The following is a 17,124-nucleotide window of genomic DNA, read 5'->3' on the forward strand; positions in this document are numbered from 1 at the left end:
TCAGAATATAGGAGCACCTATATCAGGGAAATGCTCTTCCTGTGTGATAAGGTTCCTCTCATGGTCCAGCAGGCCGGCTAGGCCTTGCAGCGGCCGCCCCGGGACCGGAGCCCACTGGGCACCAGGGCATGTCACTCCGCCATCTTTGCTCCTTCTCAGCTCCTGAATACAGGGTATTAACTGTCAAATGTTTTCACATTAATTTTTATACCTATCTCAAATATTATATAAACCTTTTGTTAGTGATAACTCCCAACATAATACTGTGTACCAGATTAACCAATCTTTTATTTCCTTGTTTCTGAGCTTTGTGTTATGCTTTTAAGCTTCTCACTGCCTCACTTCCCTAGTTAGAAAACTTGATATCATTTTCTCCAGATATTTTCAAATCATTTAAATCACATTCGAATTTACTTAGATGTAGATTTATGAAATACTGATTTAACTATGTTACCTTCATAATTTTCTCAGTGAGGAATTGGTTGTTTTGTTTGATATTTTGTCCTTGAACTCAGAAGCTCAGTTTCAAGTATTTTTTTTCATTGAAGGCTGGAGCTCTATCATTTAAGCTTCACCTTTATTTCTGGATGTTGCTAGTTAATGGGATATCAGTCATAGATTTTTCTGCCCAGGTTGTCTTTAAACTGTAGCAGTTTAAAGGATTTTAAGATTAAAGATGTGAGCCAGTAGCCCTGGGTAGCAGCTAGGTATTGGCATAGTCATCATTTTCTATTGAAATCTCATGTTTGTCAAACAGATGTGTGCTTCTGGTCTTGGTATTATTTCATTTTTGGCAATGATATTGTGCTGAATACTTCTCTATCCTTACTATTTTCCAAGGAGGTTCTCAGTATAGCTAAAGCAAAATGTTCTGAGTGTTCTGGGAGTGGGAGAAACAGGTATGGGGGGTGGCTGGGGTGGGGGGGGTGTCCCTGAGGCCACATCTACAATCTGCTATGAATTTGTGAAGTTTTTGTTGGCCAAGCTAAAGTTTTGAGCTTTTCCACAAACACATGGAGACTCTTTGCTCATGTCTATTTAGGACTTTATATAACCATTCAAGTATCTGCTTATTAAGAGTTAATTCTGGAATGGGTAAGGGATAGTGAAAAAATCTGCAAATAGGAGTATTAATTCTGAGATTAGAACAACAGTGTGTATAGAAGGGGCTAACCTGACAGGTGCCTGAAGCATAGAATTAATGCCAAATTGTGATTGTGTGGCTGGGTGCATGTGTAAAGGTGTAAGATAAATCAGAAAATTGGATGAAGGTCAATGAGAAGAGACACAATAAGCATTCAAGTTTGGGAATACTAATTCCTGCAAATCTTAAAAGTATGAGCATTAATGTAGTTCCTTGAGAAAATAAAAAATGCTATTGATAGTATATAAAAGGATTTTACATGTATTATCTTATTTAACTTTCACCACAGTCATCAAAAGTTGCTTTCACCATCATTTGGTAAGGGAGAGAGCAAGCATAGAGTTGGGTAGTATACTCCCCTGGCGGGAGTATTTGTCTTGGTTATATTGTAGAGAATTTCATATGTTAAGGTATACATCATAATGTTCAAATGTGTATTTTGTGCTTATTTACATATACCTGGGTATGACATTTAATATAATTATTAAACACAGGCACAGATGATATCAAATCCTACTTTACAAGGTGGTGCTTGCTTTCCAGGGAAATTTTTAGGTTCAATTAGTGTATCACGACCACAGTAGTTTTCCATTTTGTTATTCTGACCACATTCTAAGCATCCTTCTAATTGTATAGGCCAAGTTATCCAATCATCCCACTCACCTGTGGCATTAAAATGTTGCTGTTGATTCTTGGATTATAAGTCTTTCTTAATCAAACCTTGTCTGCAGTTCTTTGTTCAATAAAAATCTTTTAGTTTCCCTTTGCCTGCAGATGTCAGGGTTACTGATTTCCACCATTAAAAGTAGAAATGGAGCGATGATCACATGAAAATGGACTTTAAATTTCCCGTTTCTGCTCTTTTGGAAGGAACTCTGGCCTAACAGTGATAAGCGAGGGTAAAGCTAATTTCTGGCCTTACCTGGTCTTCCAAAGAGCTACTGTATTCAAGTATCTCATGATAATTTTCTGGAGTGAATTAAACAGCAAAGGTGTTTCTCTGGTTAATAATTAAAGTGTCTCCTGTTTAAAGGGGAGATAGTTACTGATCACCACTGTTGGATGACTTGAACATGAGTGAGAGTGTGTGTGTGTGTGTGAGTGTGTGTGTGTGTGTGTGTGTCTGCTACAACAGGGGCTTGAATTCAGAGCTTCAAGATCTCGCTTAGCTTTTTCCATTTTCAGATCCAGCCTTTTGCTGGCTAATTGGAGATAAAAGATTTATTCTTTGTCCTTGAGGCTTTGAACCTCAATCCATCCTCAAATCTCTGCCTCTGAAGTAGCTAGGATTTTGTTAACCATCTGTACCTGTCTTTTCAGACACACACATTAGTATTTTCTAAGTATTTCTACATGTTTACCAAGTTAATTTCTGGATTGTTAGCATCCAAAGGGTTATTTGTTTCAGCCTGATAGTGTGTCATTTCTTAAAAAAAAAAAAAAAAAGTAAGGTTTGGAAAAGGTCAAGCTCTTTGTCAGTGTTAGTGTCAGAACTAACCTTCTACAAGAATGCATTCAGCTAAACTAGATCTGGGTCCTAGGATTTTTACTAACAGGCCCCCTGATCTCTATTTAAATGCTGTCTTTTTCTAGGGACTTTGGAAGTTTCTAGATAATTATAACTTGATGGTGATGGACCTCAATTAGCATTGGCACCAAATTCTGCTTTTGTCACAACTGTTAGAAAGGAAGGAATCTTTTTTACACATATTTCGTATCCTACCTAAATCCCCTGCCTTCTCCGTATTGTTAGATGTTAGCTTTAGCAGCTGTTTGCTTTTAGTTAGAGATATGATAGATAATTGTTCTAAATTGATGCTTCTGTCACACTCAAGGAGGGCATGGAGAGGTCCTATTGTGTTTGCTCACCATGAGCAGTTGCCAAGTATCAAGGATTGCAGCTGCCTGATGGGAACTACTGGAATTTTAATGCAGCTGAGATTTGATGAGTCCGACTGGAGGAGACTAATGAGTTTGGATAGCTCTGAGACAAGACTATTAAGTGTTTAAATGTTGAAGTAAGCATTGTGTTACCGAGCTTGTAGATGATGAATAGTGCTTCCTGCTGATTTATCTGTAATAATAAATTCCACATTAGACTTGAGGTGGGATTATTTTGTTAAATGCTATACTATGGGAAAAACTTAAAATGTTTGCATTTTGTCCTTAACATTAATTGACATAAAAATAAGCAGTTAAAAGAGACAATTGAACTAGTTGGAGGTCAAATAAATGCTTCTCAACTACAAAGAAAATAACCTTTCAAAAAACCACTAGAGGGCCAGTGACTCACACCTGTAAATCCTAGCTACTCAGGATGCTAAGATCTAGTTTGAAGCCAACTGTGGAAGAAGAAATAAGCAGTGAAAAGCCAGAACTGGAAGTGTGGCTTAAGTTAACCTTGAATGAAAAAATAAGAGCACAAGGCCCTGAGCACAAGCCCTGCACTGGCCAAAAAAAGAAAAGAAAAGAAAAGAAAAGAAATAGAGGGGAGGACAAGGGATTTCTAAGAATCTAATGAACAGCTGTACTTATTGTAATATTTTTTGTTTAAATTTCTTATTCCCTCTACACATATATTATCATTTCTTTAAAATAGTTTATTTTGTGCCATTTCTTATTGTAATATTAGTATTGCCACCATTTTTTGTGAGCATCCTTTCTTCTACTAAAACAAAAATTTTGCATTATTTAGTAAAATTAGAAATAGCCTTTTTGATTTTAAGTTATATGAAATAACTGAACAACTTGTAGAAAAACTGTAAACTCTCAGCACCGGCTCCTTTTCTTCTTTTGCTCTCAGTAGCACTTTTTTTTTTAAACTCTTGTGTTCCTTCAACCAAAATCTGAGTTAGGTGAAGACTATATCATGACTTTGCCCAAGTTGCTTGTGTAATCTGGTGATGTTACTCATTCAAAAGCCTCTTTTCTAGTCTAAAATAAGCCAGTTAGCCTTGGGGAGTGATTTTACTCTCACTCAATAGTCTATAAATCATAGCCTTCTTCATTTGTGTGCATGTAATACTATGCTAGCCAGTCTAGTCAACAAACTGACCAACATCCATTGAGCCATGTTGGTGAAGCCAGTAGTGGTAACATACAAAGAAAAATGGTTATTCTGAGGTATACAACCAATGCTAGGCTGTATTTTAATTCCATAGTTATATACATAGAGATTTGGGGACCATATCATTGCTGAGATAACTTTTGCAACTTATGCAGATTAAAAATGTTAAAAAGATAGTCATGAGAAAAATAAGCAAGTTTATAAGGATAGAAGAGAGGAATGGAGGGGTGAAGAGGTTAAAAACAGTTCTTCATTTTTTAGTGATCATATCTTTGAATTTTCCTTTTTTTCTCTTTCTATTTAAATGAAGCACTCCAAGAATTCAAAACCAGATCTCACAGACTGACATTGTTCTCAGTTTACCAGTCTAATAGTATGTAATAACAATTTATTTTTACCATCTAGCAGTTTAACTGAAATTGAATGAAGATTTTAACATAAATATATTAGTAACATACCTGCCGAGCCAGCCGGCAGTGAACGGGAATCCTGACTGAGGGCGGCGAGGATTAAGGAAAAGGAAAAATACAAGACAAGAGAAAAAAGACAAGAGGCAAAGATGGGGTATGGGAGGTCTGCATCTCGAGATTGAAACTCAAGACTGCAGCAACAGTTTATTCTCAACTCCCAGCTTATATGCAGTTTTGGAACCGGGGAATAGCATAGGGTTGTTAAAATTCCAGAACACAAAGAGGCTTTGAAGTTTACAACATTTGATTACAGTAAACACAAGGTAACAAAGCAATTCCAGACAGTGGCTGTGGACTTTGCCTTTAGCATATCCTGGCGGTAACAGCACAGCCAGAGGTGATAATGAACCTAGCTGCTAGCTTGGCTCCCAACAACATAGACTTCCCTAGATTGCAATAAGTAATGAAACACCTTGTCAATATCAACTTCTCACCCAGTAGCAGGGTCTTACATGGAAAAGGGTTTTCATTTCCTACTTAAATTGTAGGAAGAGAATTGGCTAATGAAAACAGCTTTGTAAAAAGCCAGTTAAAATTTGAATCTACAGCTGGGTAGGTTCCCTCTCTTTGTTCCTGTAATACAGTAAAAATATAGCAGAGATGTTTAACGTTCAGAAATCTGGTCTCTTCATTTTGTATAGGCTCAAGGTAGAAGAAGGAAAAGAAACGTATTTTTTGGCTGTAGCTTTGATAAACAACAAATGAAGAAAAATGTTGTTTTCGAGAGATCTGATAACTGAGAATCTAGACCTTATCTTATAGATATTTTCTACATTCCTCCAAAATGCTTGGCAAATGAATAACTGAGGCCTATTTTGGTGGAAGGAGAGAAGGATATACTAGTTCCAGCATAAGAACAAAATTGTGAAAACCGCAAAGTCACACAAAACAGTTATTTTCTCCTGAATAATAATGATGTCATGTTTGCATATAAAACAGCATTTGTATTATTGCTCTACGGTATAATATATTAAAAATATATTAAGGAACTCATAATGGACTGCACATTACAAACTTAAGGTTCTTTGGTGAGGAATGAAAGAAAACAGAAATTCAGCTTTAAAGAAAACTATCTTAGCCATTTTTTTTCTTTTATCCATTGATCTGCTTGGGCCCGCTCACAAAGCAGAGAGAGGTATTGTGTGAGTTTCACCATGGCAACAATTGCAATGCCCCCAGCCATCATACATGTTGGCCAGAAAAGTGAATGGAACAGCACATTGGAACTGTAGAGTTTGGTTAGAATGACAATTTTCTGGGTTCCTTCTGGATCAGAGTAGCAGGCCAAGTGTTGATACTTCCTGAAGTTTTCCATGACAATATTCACCGGAGACATGGATTCTTCAAAGTTTTTTCCACACTTAGGTATATAGGAGCATTGTGGAGAATGAAACAAACTGTCATCAGAAGATGTGATTCTTAAGTGTGAATGTGTGTGTGTGTGTGTGTGTGAGACACTGGGAAGGAATAGTGTATGGTGGTCACTTCAGTTTTATCTGTGAAATAACTATGATAGTTCTTTTTTGTATTCAAGCCAATTCTTCCAGAAACCCTAAGAAATTATATAGTAATTAAAATAATTTTGGGGATTATGTGACCAAGACCTGTATATCATTTGTTAATTTAAGTCAAGTTACGCATGAGTTAATCAACTTGAATTAATAGTTGTGTATTGCATACAAAAAAAGTAAATTGTTGGGGCCTCTGAGGACCCCTTCCCCCCTATCTCCCAGGGAAATGCCTGAACCTCAAATCTATGGAAGAAGCTCCACCCTACCTCTCATACCGGCAGAAGGAGTAAGGCCTGTCCTTACCGGACTGCTCTAAGCTTAAGTGGGATGCCGAAATCCCTTCCTCGGCCCCCCATAATGTGTCAGGAGCTGCAGGACAAAGATGTCGGGGAGATGGTTGGATGTTTGAATGGGTCTCAAAGGATCTAATTGGGAGGGGGGTTTATATAGTGGTAATGGCGGGAAAGGAAGGGGACTGGCCAAAGGGCCACTCATAGGCTCAAGATCGTGTCCATCAGGTGATGTCATGAAACTTCCTTTGTGGGCTGGACAACCCCCATCATGGTGGCACGCACGTATCTGCCTCCCCCAGGGGCAGGGTCTTCTCTTCCGGTTGAGGCTGGAAGGTGGGAGTGGCTAGCCCCAACACTGTCCCAGCTCTGGGGGAAGGGCAGCATCTCGGGAGCTCTTGTCACCCTTCCCCCACCAAGGCCAAAACTGAGTCCCCAACGGTAAATGACTTTCAATATATTCTTCTTGCAATGACTATGTGAGGTGGGTTTTAATTATTCCTTATTGAATATATTTATGGCATAAGAACGTAAATATTTAGAATTTTTCCACATAATATCAAATGCTCCCATATCATAACAAAGTCAAAAGTAGCTTAATTATATTTTTGGTAGGGCTTTATTGTCTTCTCCTTGGTTATTTTGTTACTATCATCAAGGAAGCATCTATCTTCTAGTGAATTTACCGAAAGAAATCTTAAGAGCAAGAATAATTAGCCATATGGCAGTGCTCACAGCTTTAATCCTAGCTATTCAGGAGACCTAGATCTGAGGACTGTGGTTCAAAGCCAGCCCAGACAGGGAAGTCCATGGAACTCTTATCTCCAATTAATAAGCAAAAGGCCAAATGTGGAGGTATACAGCTCAAGTGTTATAGTTGCCAGCCTTGAGTGAAAAAGTCAAAGGACAGTACCCAGGCCCTGATTTCAAGCTCAGGTCCTGGCACCCCCAACCTTTTATAAAGGCCTGTGATGGTTGCAGAATACTCACCTAGCATGCCATAGAAGCTTTTTCAATGTGTCAAGGAAAAGTAAAGCATTGGAGGATGAAGATAGTGATATTGTGTTAAAAAATGCTTCAGGAGATATTATGTAGCAAGGCACAATTGAGTTAAGGTTATATGATGGCACAGTAATATGTGTCCAATGCATTAAAGACTATACCATCAGAGAATAATTATAAATACTCAAATATTCACCATTACTCAGAACTTCCCAGTCCACAATATCCAGGTGTCAAAAAAGTAAACGTACTCATGTGAAACCTACACGTTCTTGGTCCCAATAGCAGACTGAACATTTTCTAGCATCCCAAAGAGTGACTATAACTACATAGTTATTAAGCATATTCAAAAGGCCAGACTTTGTGTTTTGTGTTAGAAAATAAAATGTAATATCCATGCTCAAAGAATGTACAGATCAACGGTGGGTTAATGTGAATACATGTATACTCTGAATTTATGATGTTCTTTAGTGATGGGTAATAATTGGAAAAGTAAATTGGGACATGTTTTTTTTTACCACTTTAAAATGGTAAATACTGTAAAATTTAATTAAGATTTGTTTTGTTTCCATTAGTGTTTACTTAATTTGTGTAAACAAAGTCTTAAAGAAGTGTTTGAGAAAAGGAAAGCAAGTTATAATCTATGTATGAAAATTACTTTCAGTATTGTGATGAAGTTCTTTTAAGGGAGAGGTTGCTGTTTCTTTATTTGTTCAAAACTCTTATATCTCTTGTGCCATATCTTCCTGAAAAGAAGCTAAAATGACCTGGGCGGGGGGCTCCACTAACAAGACAGTAACTATGTAGAACTCTTGGTGTTAGTCTAAACCTTGCATTCATTTGATAACATTTTAAAATCTTCTTGTTTTGCATTTTGCCAGTCCTGGGGCGTGAGCACTGTCCCTGGCTTCTTTTTTTTTTGCTCAAGTGTAGCACTCTACCACTTAAGCCACAATGCCACTTCTGGCTTTTACTGTTTATGTGGTGCTGAGGAATCAAACCCAGGGCTGTATCCATACTAGGCAAGCACTCTACCACTAAGGCACATTCCAAACCCTCTTTTTGTTTTTTTTCTAAGATGGCTTCAATGTGTAGTTTCAGTTGGCCTTGAATTCACAATCCTCCCTCCAAAATGTGGTTTCATTAAAATTGGAAATTTGTTTCACTGAACAATATTGTTCAAGAGAGTAAAATATAAACACATAATTCAAAGAAATATTTGCCTTATCTGTAGTGGCAGGAGAAAGGAAACTCCCACACTATTCAAGGGAAGAAGTTTTATTGGGCAAGGGAGAGAGCAAACCTCCAGCTGGACAAGATGCTGTGAGGTGGATCAAGAGTGATGATACAGGGGCTGGGGATATAGCCTAGTGGCAAGAGTGCCTGCCTCGGATACACGAGGCCCTAGGTTCGATTCCCCAGCACCACATATACAGAAAACGGCCAGAAGCGGCACTGTGGCTCAAGTGGCAGAGTGCTAGCCTTGAGCGGGAAGAAGCCAGGGACAGTGCTCAGGCCCTGAGTCCAAGGCCCAGGACTGGCCAAAAAAAAAAAAAAGTGATGATACAGGGGAGGGGAAGTGGAGACCTCAGAGGATGGGGAAATCAGAGCCTGAGGGACTTCCCACTGTCCCCAAGTATGCCAGTTGCCTGGGATACAGGTAATCTCCACTGGGCGGGATTTCTAGGGTGCTTGAGGAGAAAGCCAAGGGAAAGGGCCATTTGTCCTGAGCAGGCCTAACAATATGTAACCAACTGGTTTAATTACAAATGTATCCACATGCAGGAGAAGATTCATGGCAATAAGTACTCACAGGGTTGGTAGGAAAGTAACTGGTATAGCCACGTTGGAAAAATATTTGGAAGTACTCAGGAAGCTGCGATTTTAGGACTGATGTTCAAAGCCAGCCTTGTGCAAGAACGTCTATGAGACTCTTATCTCAAGCACCCAAAATTTGGAAGTATATCTGTGGCTCAAGTGTTAGAGCACAAACCTTAAGTGAAAAAGCTAAATAATAGTACTTAGGCCCCAAGTTAAAGTCCTAATACTGGCAAAAAAAAAAAAGCAAAGGGCTGGGGATATGGCCTAGTGGCAAGAGTGCTTGCCTCGTATACATGAGGCCCTGGGTTCAATTCCCTAGCACCACATATACAGAAAACGGCCAGAAGTGGTGCTGTGGCTCAAGTGGCAGAGTGCTAGCCTTGAGCACAAAGAAGCCAGGGACAGTGCTCAGGCCCTGAGTCCAAGCCCCAGGACTGGCAAAAAAAAAAAATAAAAAAAAGCAAAGATATGTGTATAAGTAATAAAAAGAAAATGAGAAAATATTGCCATAGTAATTAGAGAGTAAAGATCTTTGGTAAGGAGCATAGCCTATATTTTCTAGAAGTGGGCATGATGGCCCTTTTACTTGTATAAAATGTTTTATTTTGTCGTGGCTACATGGGAAATTTTCTTTATAATACATGCTTGAGCTGAACGTTTTCATTGTGTGTATGTTCCTATACATGTGTTATAGGTTACATTTGCAATGGGTCAAAACCATATAGTAACCTAGGACAAGACACTTGTCCTAAACATTTAACTTGGTATATAGAATAATAGTTTTTTAACTATATGTTTATAGCTTAAATAATACCTTCACAGGGCTATGGTGATTAAATATCAAAAAAGGAAATGGAAATATTTCTTTTGAACTGTAGTAACTTTTCAGTTCCTTGGATATTTGATAGTTTATAAGGCATTCATCCTTACAAGAAAGGTTTGACTTAAAATTCTTGAAGGAGCCTGGATTTATAAGTATGCATCACAGAGTTAGGACAGTGTTTGTGCTTATATTTAGAAAAAAATTTGAACAAATTTTTTCAAATAAGACTTTCTAAAATATTCTCTAAGGCAAGTTGGCAGAGATGTATGTAAGAATTCTTTCAAGTTATTGCAATGAATGTGAAAGATAGGTTTCTTTCCTTGGTATCATTATAACAGAAACAAATATTTTTTTTTTCTTATTTATTGTCAAAGTGATGTACAGAGAGGTTATAGTTTCATACATTAGGCCTTGGGCATATTTCTTGTACTGTTTGTTACTTCTTCCCTCATTCAGCCCTCTCCCTCCCCTTTTCCCTCTCCTCTTGAGTTATTCAGTTGGTTTACACCAAATGGTTTTTCAAGTATTGATTTTGGAGTCATTTGTTCTTTTATCATTTGTTGCTCAATTTTGATATTCCCTTTCACTTCCCTATTTCTAATAGCAGTATATACAGTATCCAGTGTACTCAGATGTGTTGGGTCTGCTTTCTCTGCTCCGGCTCAAATGCTTATTTTCTCTCTTATTACCCTCGTATCGTCCTCTCCCCTAACCCTCGGCCTGCAGGTCTGTCAGGGTGAGACGTAGGGGCGGCTCCGGCCTGGCGTGCGCGCGACGCGCGTGGCAATGTGACCGCTATCCTACCCTGGGAGCTAACGTACATAGACCACGGAGTCGGCTTCTGAGAGCGAACTAACTTTATTGAGAGAGGGACAAGGGGAGATGATCCGGGGGAAGGGGGTTGGCCAGGATTCCCATAGGCCATGAGCTGTCACGTGACCTCCAAGGGGCTGGTCACTTGACCTCCAAGGGGCTACGTCACTCTGAGCGCGCCAAACCAGGGCGGGGCTGGTAGGCGCCAGGCTGGCTGCCAGCTAAGTCGGGGGTCTATTTGCCCAACCGGTTTCCCCGGATTCCAGTGTAGAGAGGATGGAAGGGCCGCATTCCCCAGCTGGGGGAGGTGCCTCAGGCCCCTTCCATCCAGGGGAGAAAGATGGACCCCAACAAGATGAGATACAGAGATAGTGTGGCTACAACCACAGGAAGGGGATACAAGAGGGTCATCAACAATAGAAGCTATGGTTTCACATGGCATGTTGCAAGTGATTACAATAGTGATATAACGGTTGCTTCCATAACATGGAGTTCATTTCACTTAGCATCATCTTATGTGTTCATAGGGGCATAGCTATAAGGTTCTTGTGATCCTCTGCTGTGACTTGCCTAAACCTGTGCTAATTATTCCCTATGAGGGAAACCATAGAGTCCATGTATCTTTGGGTCTGGCTCACTTCACTTAGTATAATTTTTTCCAAGTCATTCCATTTTTTTACGAATGGGGCAATGTCATTCTTTCTGATAGAGGCATAAAATTCCATTGTGTATATGTACCACATTTTCCTGATCTACTCGTTTACTGATGGGCATCTGGGTTGTTTCCATATTTTAGCTATGACAAATTGTGCTGGATGAACATTGTTGTGCTGGTGGCTTTAGTGTGTTCTTGTTTGTGGTCTTTTGGGTAGGTGTTCAAAAGTGGGGCTGCTGGGTCCTAGGGGCGCTCTATGTTTAGTCTTCTGAGGAATCTCCATACCACTTTCCAGAGTGGCTGAACCAGTTTACATTCCCACCAACAATGAAGGTAGGGTTCCCTTTTGGCTACATCCCCTCCAAAATTTATTATTGTTAGTTTTTCCCCAGAGGAAGTTAGGTTCACATACATTTGGAGACAGGGGTACTGAGACAGTTTCCAACAGTTGAAGGACCACAGTTGAAGGAGCAATTAAAGGTTTCTGTAATGGACACATTTAGCAAGGTGCATTGAGACTCTTCTCAGTTCACACACTGTAGAGAAAAGAGGAGAGTAAGAAGAAATCTAAGGGCTATGTGCAAGGAAGGAGTGGTTGGGAGGAAAGGTGATGGTGGGGGATCATTGTTCATTTCCAGGACCAGAGAAATCCTTCCCAAGGCGATGGTACACCTGTGGACTTATAGAGTTTAGATCTTAGAGAAGAGCAGGTTTAGGTGAACTACAACATACCAAAGACAAACATGGGCTTCTGAGAATTTTCTCAGTGACATCATTAGATTGTGATATTCTCTAGTGCTTGATTAATTTTTTACTTACAGAATTCACTGAAAAGCATAAGGCAAGTTTTAAAATAACAACTTGTCCTTAAACTGTATTTATGCACACATAAATTCTTATCATGGCCTAGTCCTTTTCTCTGTTAGGTTTTACTTTGCAATTTCTTTTACAAATCCTGACTAAGTCCAGTTTGTATGCAGAGAAAGTATAAGAGACAAGAGGTAAGATGACAATAGTGTGAAGCTTGACAAATAGAGTAACACTGATGTAGTATCTTAAGTTCCTTCTAATAAGGGAAATAATATCTCAACACTTTGATTATAGCAATAGCAGTAATTATGTCTGTTTTCCCTCTCATTGGTGTTTTACCTAAATTGCCTTTAGTCTTCATGACAACTGCATAAGTTGGATGTTCATTCTTTACAAAGATACGTGAATTGAGAATGAGAGATGCCAGGTAAAATACAAAAACATTTATGGTCATATTGTGATTTCTGTAAGGCCTTGAGGCATTCTACTATGCAGTGCTGACTCCTCAGGAATGCAAGGGAAAAGAAAGTCTCTTGGTAGACAAATGAGTCACTATTCTCCTAGGGCCTCTCTACTGGAAGATCCCTGCTGCTCACTGTTGAAGGCACATTGTAAAATGCCTTCATTTTATGATGGTGAGCATTTTAAATTAACAAGTTTCACAGGTATCAATGTTTTGTTTCCGGATATAAGCTAATTACCAGTGTGTCGGGGTCTCAGCTCTCATCGCTCTCCCGGCCTGCAGGAGAGATGGGGAAGCTCACCCCAACTGAGGTGGGCCAAGAAAGGATAAGGGTCGATGGACAGCCCACACCCAGCCCTCCCTCACTGGAGGACAATCATATGGAGTCCAAGAGAGATGTCAGCACATGCCTTGGTTTATTGAATGAGCTCCTCTCTTAAATAGGTCAGAAAGCGGCAGGAAAGGGAGGGGTGTATGTGCACCTATCTAGGGACTGTGAAGGGAGGCCTGAGCTGTCCCTTAAAGGTGGAGGGCTGAGGGTCCAATCCTAAGAGGTGGCCTAATTCTCACAGGACTGCCTCCGGGTTCATCACCAGGCGCCATCTTAGCCATACATGGTCCCAAGGCTGGGAGATGGTGCCAGCTAGACCTGCCTTTCTGGGTTCTGGTATAATAGCCACAGGTGGCCCCAGGGCCAGAAGAGAGGTGGGGCCAACTAGGACCGCCTTTCCTGGTTGTGGGGCTGGCTGGGACCTCCTCTTCTGATACTAGGCATCCGGGAATGCCCTACAACAGAGAATTGAAAACAAAAGGATTTTGTGCAGATTAATATCCTCTCTTTTTGCTGAACATGTATCAATGGCTGTTATATGTGTGAGGTTCCATGCCAGAGGTAGGCCATCCTGGACCGGACCCAACTCACTTTGTTGTGACAAATTTTATTTTTCTGTAACATATATGGTCATATTTTGCTAATATGATGAGGAGAATGAGTTATTTGTTTCTAAGAAGACATGGGAATCTGAAAGAGGTTTTGGAGTCAGCTAAACTGGAGGGTCTAAGGTTTCAGTACTCATTAGAAACAGTACAGCCCAAGGCCACTGGAGAATCAGCAGAGCAGCCAGGAATGTGAAAAGATGAGGTATTCATTTTAGCAAATATATTTCACCTAGATTTTGCTTCTAAAAATGAAAGTATTAATTTTATAGTGAAATGAATGCCCTGTAAACTGGTTTTCTTTTGGATTGAAACTTCAGCTTTTTGTATGAAACGATCTTGTTTCCTTAAGGTGAGAAACTGTCAGGCTTAATTTCAGATATGGCAGGCTAATTTGTGCTCCAAGGGTTTCATTTATGAACATTAGAGAGCTAGAGATGCTGCTTAGCACTTATGTACTTAATTCGGAAGGAAACATACTTGTCTCCCTAATTATTTACCTCCCTATATATTCAGCAAATATAGGGCAAATACTCAAATAAAAAGGGTTCCAGAATTTGTTACTTTAAAAGTCTGATGCCTAACAGTGCTTTCCCCTTGAGAGTATATTAGAATCTTTTGGAGAACTCTACAAGCTACTTCTGACTCATCTGACCATCTTGAGTAACAGTGTAGACTTAGGTGTTAGCATTTTCAAAGTTTCTGAAGACATTAGAATGATAAGTTTAGAAGTTTTGATGTAAAGGGTGATGAAGGGGGGAGAGTTAAGGTGAATGAGGGTAGAAAACAGGCAAAGATATGACATGCCACAAATAATAACTCTACTCTTGTGGAATATGGGTTTGAATCTTAGGTATGTCTGCCACTTGCTAGAGCTGTGTAACATCAAGCAACTTATCTCTCCTTTTGAGCCTTTTGTCACAAATATATTAATACTTAAAAACTTTAGGGAGGGGGCTGGGGATATAGCCTAGTGGCAAGAGTGCCTGCCTCAGATACACGAGGCCCTAGGTTCGATTCCCCAGCACCACATATACAGAAAACGGCCAGAAGCGGCGCTGTGGCTCAAGTGGCAGAGTGCTGGCCTTGAGCGGGAAGAAGCCAGGGACAGTGCTCAGGCCCTGAGTCCAAGGCCCAGGACTGGTCAAAAAAAAAAAAAAAACTTTAGGGAGTGCCTGTGAGAATAAAACAAATAATCGATGAAAAATCTCTGGCACATTGTAGGCAATTTAAACATAAGGCATCCTTAGCAGTATTATTAGACAACATCAAGTAAATATACAACAGAAACTTTTGGAAAGAAGGAAAGAGGTGAGAAGGATGACTTTGGCATTGATGGAACAAAGGAAGAGGAGAGAGGAGAGAGGCATCCCTCTCTGAGTCATCCAGCGACCTTACCTCTGCATGTATGAGCATAGGAGTCTGATTTCCAGAAGAATGTACATCATGATGGAACAAACCAGCATGGCTAGTCCCAAGAGAATGGCCTGGTCTTCTCCAGCTTTACGTGCTGTGACTGTTTTTATAGAGACTTATATGAAGTTTTGTTAATCAGCATACTCTTCCCTTACAGGAAAGTGTCTGTTATTTCATTTCTAGGGCTGAGACAAGTAGGGGCACTCTCCAAACTGGCCTGAGTATAATCCCAGTGAGTGGCATCTGCTTCCCAAAACACACGTACACCTAAATGAACACCTGCATACATGTATACATTCACAAGTACACGCACATAAACACACACACACTCATACACACACAAACTGAATGGGGACTTAGCATTCTGTCTTTACCTTAGGACTCATAGCTAATAGTCCATTAGTTTTATTCCTGTCCAATTCTAGAGAAAGCAATGCCTTACACTCTGAAAATAATGCTTTGGGTTTATTGACTTTACCATCAATCAGGGTGATTATGATGGATAGATTTTAGAATTTTTGAGTATCTACTTAAGCATTAATTCAAATAAATGGCAATGTTTATTAGGAATCTATTAACTGAATCCCTATGTTCCCTCAGTAGAAATAGAATTATTTATGCTTAACATTTATCTCAATATTATGATACCTTAGGGTTCTATTGAGTTGAGATTTATAACCAGGCTTCTGTTTTTATTTTTTTATTTTGGAGCAGTGTCATAAGATGAATAAATGAGGTTGGAGTCAAATGTCCCTTGAGTTGAAATCCCGATTTCACTGTCTACTGGCTGTATGTCAATAGCAAGTTCCTTAATATTTCTGATACCTAGTTTTCTACAAAGGAGAAATAATGTTTCAATGAGGTATGGCTACATTAGACAACAAAAGTCAATCTGAGAATAACTGACATGTGAGTATTTAATAAATAGTTCCATTCAAAAATGGAATGAAGAGCAATGGATAGATATACATTCTACAACATAAAACTACTGTCATATCCCTCCCCCCCAATTTCTAAAAGACAAGATGGTAAGAAATGGAATATCACTTAAATCACTTAATGCTTAGTAATGAGGGATTGGATTGGAAGAGATGGTAAAAAAAATGAAAAATTCTGGGGTGTTGTCTTGGTTGTTCAGAGTAATGTACACAAGTGTGGGTTTGGAAGTCAATGCTCAGGAATTCTACAAGATGGATCATAAAGTTAAAAGCTTACTTTCTCTTTTTTATGCTTGAACTTAGAGCCTGTGCTGTCCCTTAGCTTTCTTGCTCAAAGCTGACATTCTACCACTTGAGCCAAAAGCTTCTGGCCTCTTGGTGGTTAATTGGAGATATGAACTCTCCTGCATGGGCTGACTTCTAACCATGATCCTCATAGCTCAGTCTCCCAAATGGGCAGGAGCCACCAGTACCTGGTAGGTGCCCTCTCTTGATTTCTCCTTAGATAAGGGTGTGTTGGATCCCAGGTACAGGAAATGTTTCTGGCCTTGTGTGTGAGAAACAGGAGAAAAATGGAATGCTGCAAAACTGGAGATGGAAGCTCTTAGTTATAGTTTTCAGCTTTAAACAAAAAGCTAAGTATGGCTCCAAAGTTTTTTTTTGAGGTTCTTATTACTAATTACTCATGTTTTATGGAGGACCAAATGAGTAGAATCTGACGTTCAACTTTGCAGGAGATGAACAAGGGGTCCATTGTTTGCGCACCTGTTTATAAGCAGCTTTTTGCTCCAACCTGCACTTTATTGTGCTTATGGCCCCTTAAACACTGTTCTGATTGGCTGGTAAAATATGGGATGGTTGCTAAATGGATATATGTGATTGGATCTAAATTTATTTACAAAAAGTTCTGGGGGAAATTTCGATCAATCTCATTCCTAGTGTACAAACTTAGCTGATTAGCTTAT

General features: G+C 39.5%; 1 pseudogene; it reads right to left on the minus strand.

Moving 5' to 3' along the window:
• Positions 1 to 16,913, minus strand: LOC125345570 (annotated as a pseudogene).
• Positions 16,914 to 17,124: the final 211 nt, after the last annotated feature.

Source organism: Perognathus longimembris, unplaced genomic scaffold (genome assembly GCF_023159225.1).
Source record: "Perognathus longimembris pacificus isolate PPM17 unplaced genomic scaffold, ASM2315922v1 HiC_scaffold_5930, whole genome shotgun sequence".
Classification (NCBI taxonomy): domain Eukaryota; kingdom Metazoa; phylum Chordata; class Mammalia; order Rodentia; family Heteromyidae; genus Perognathus; species Perognathus longimembris.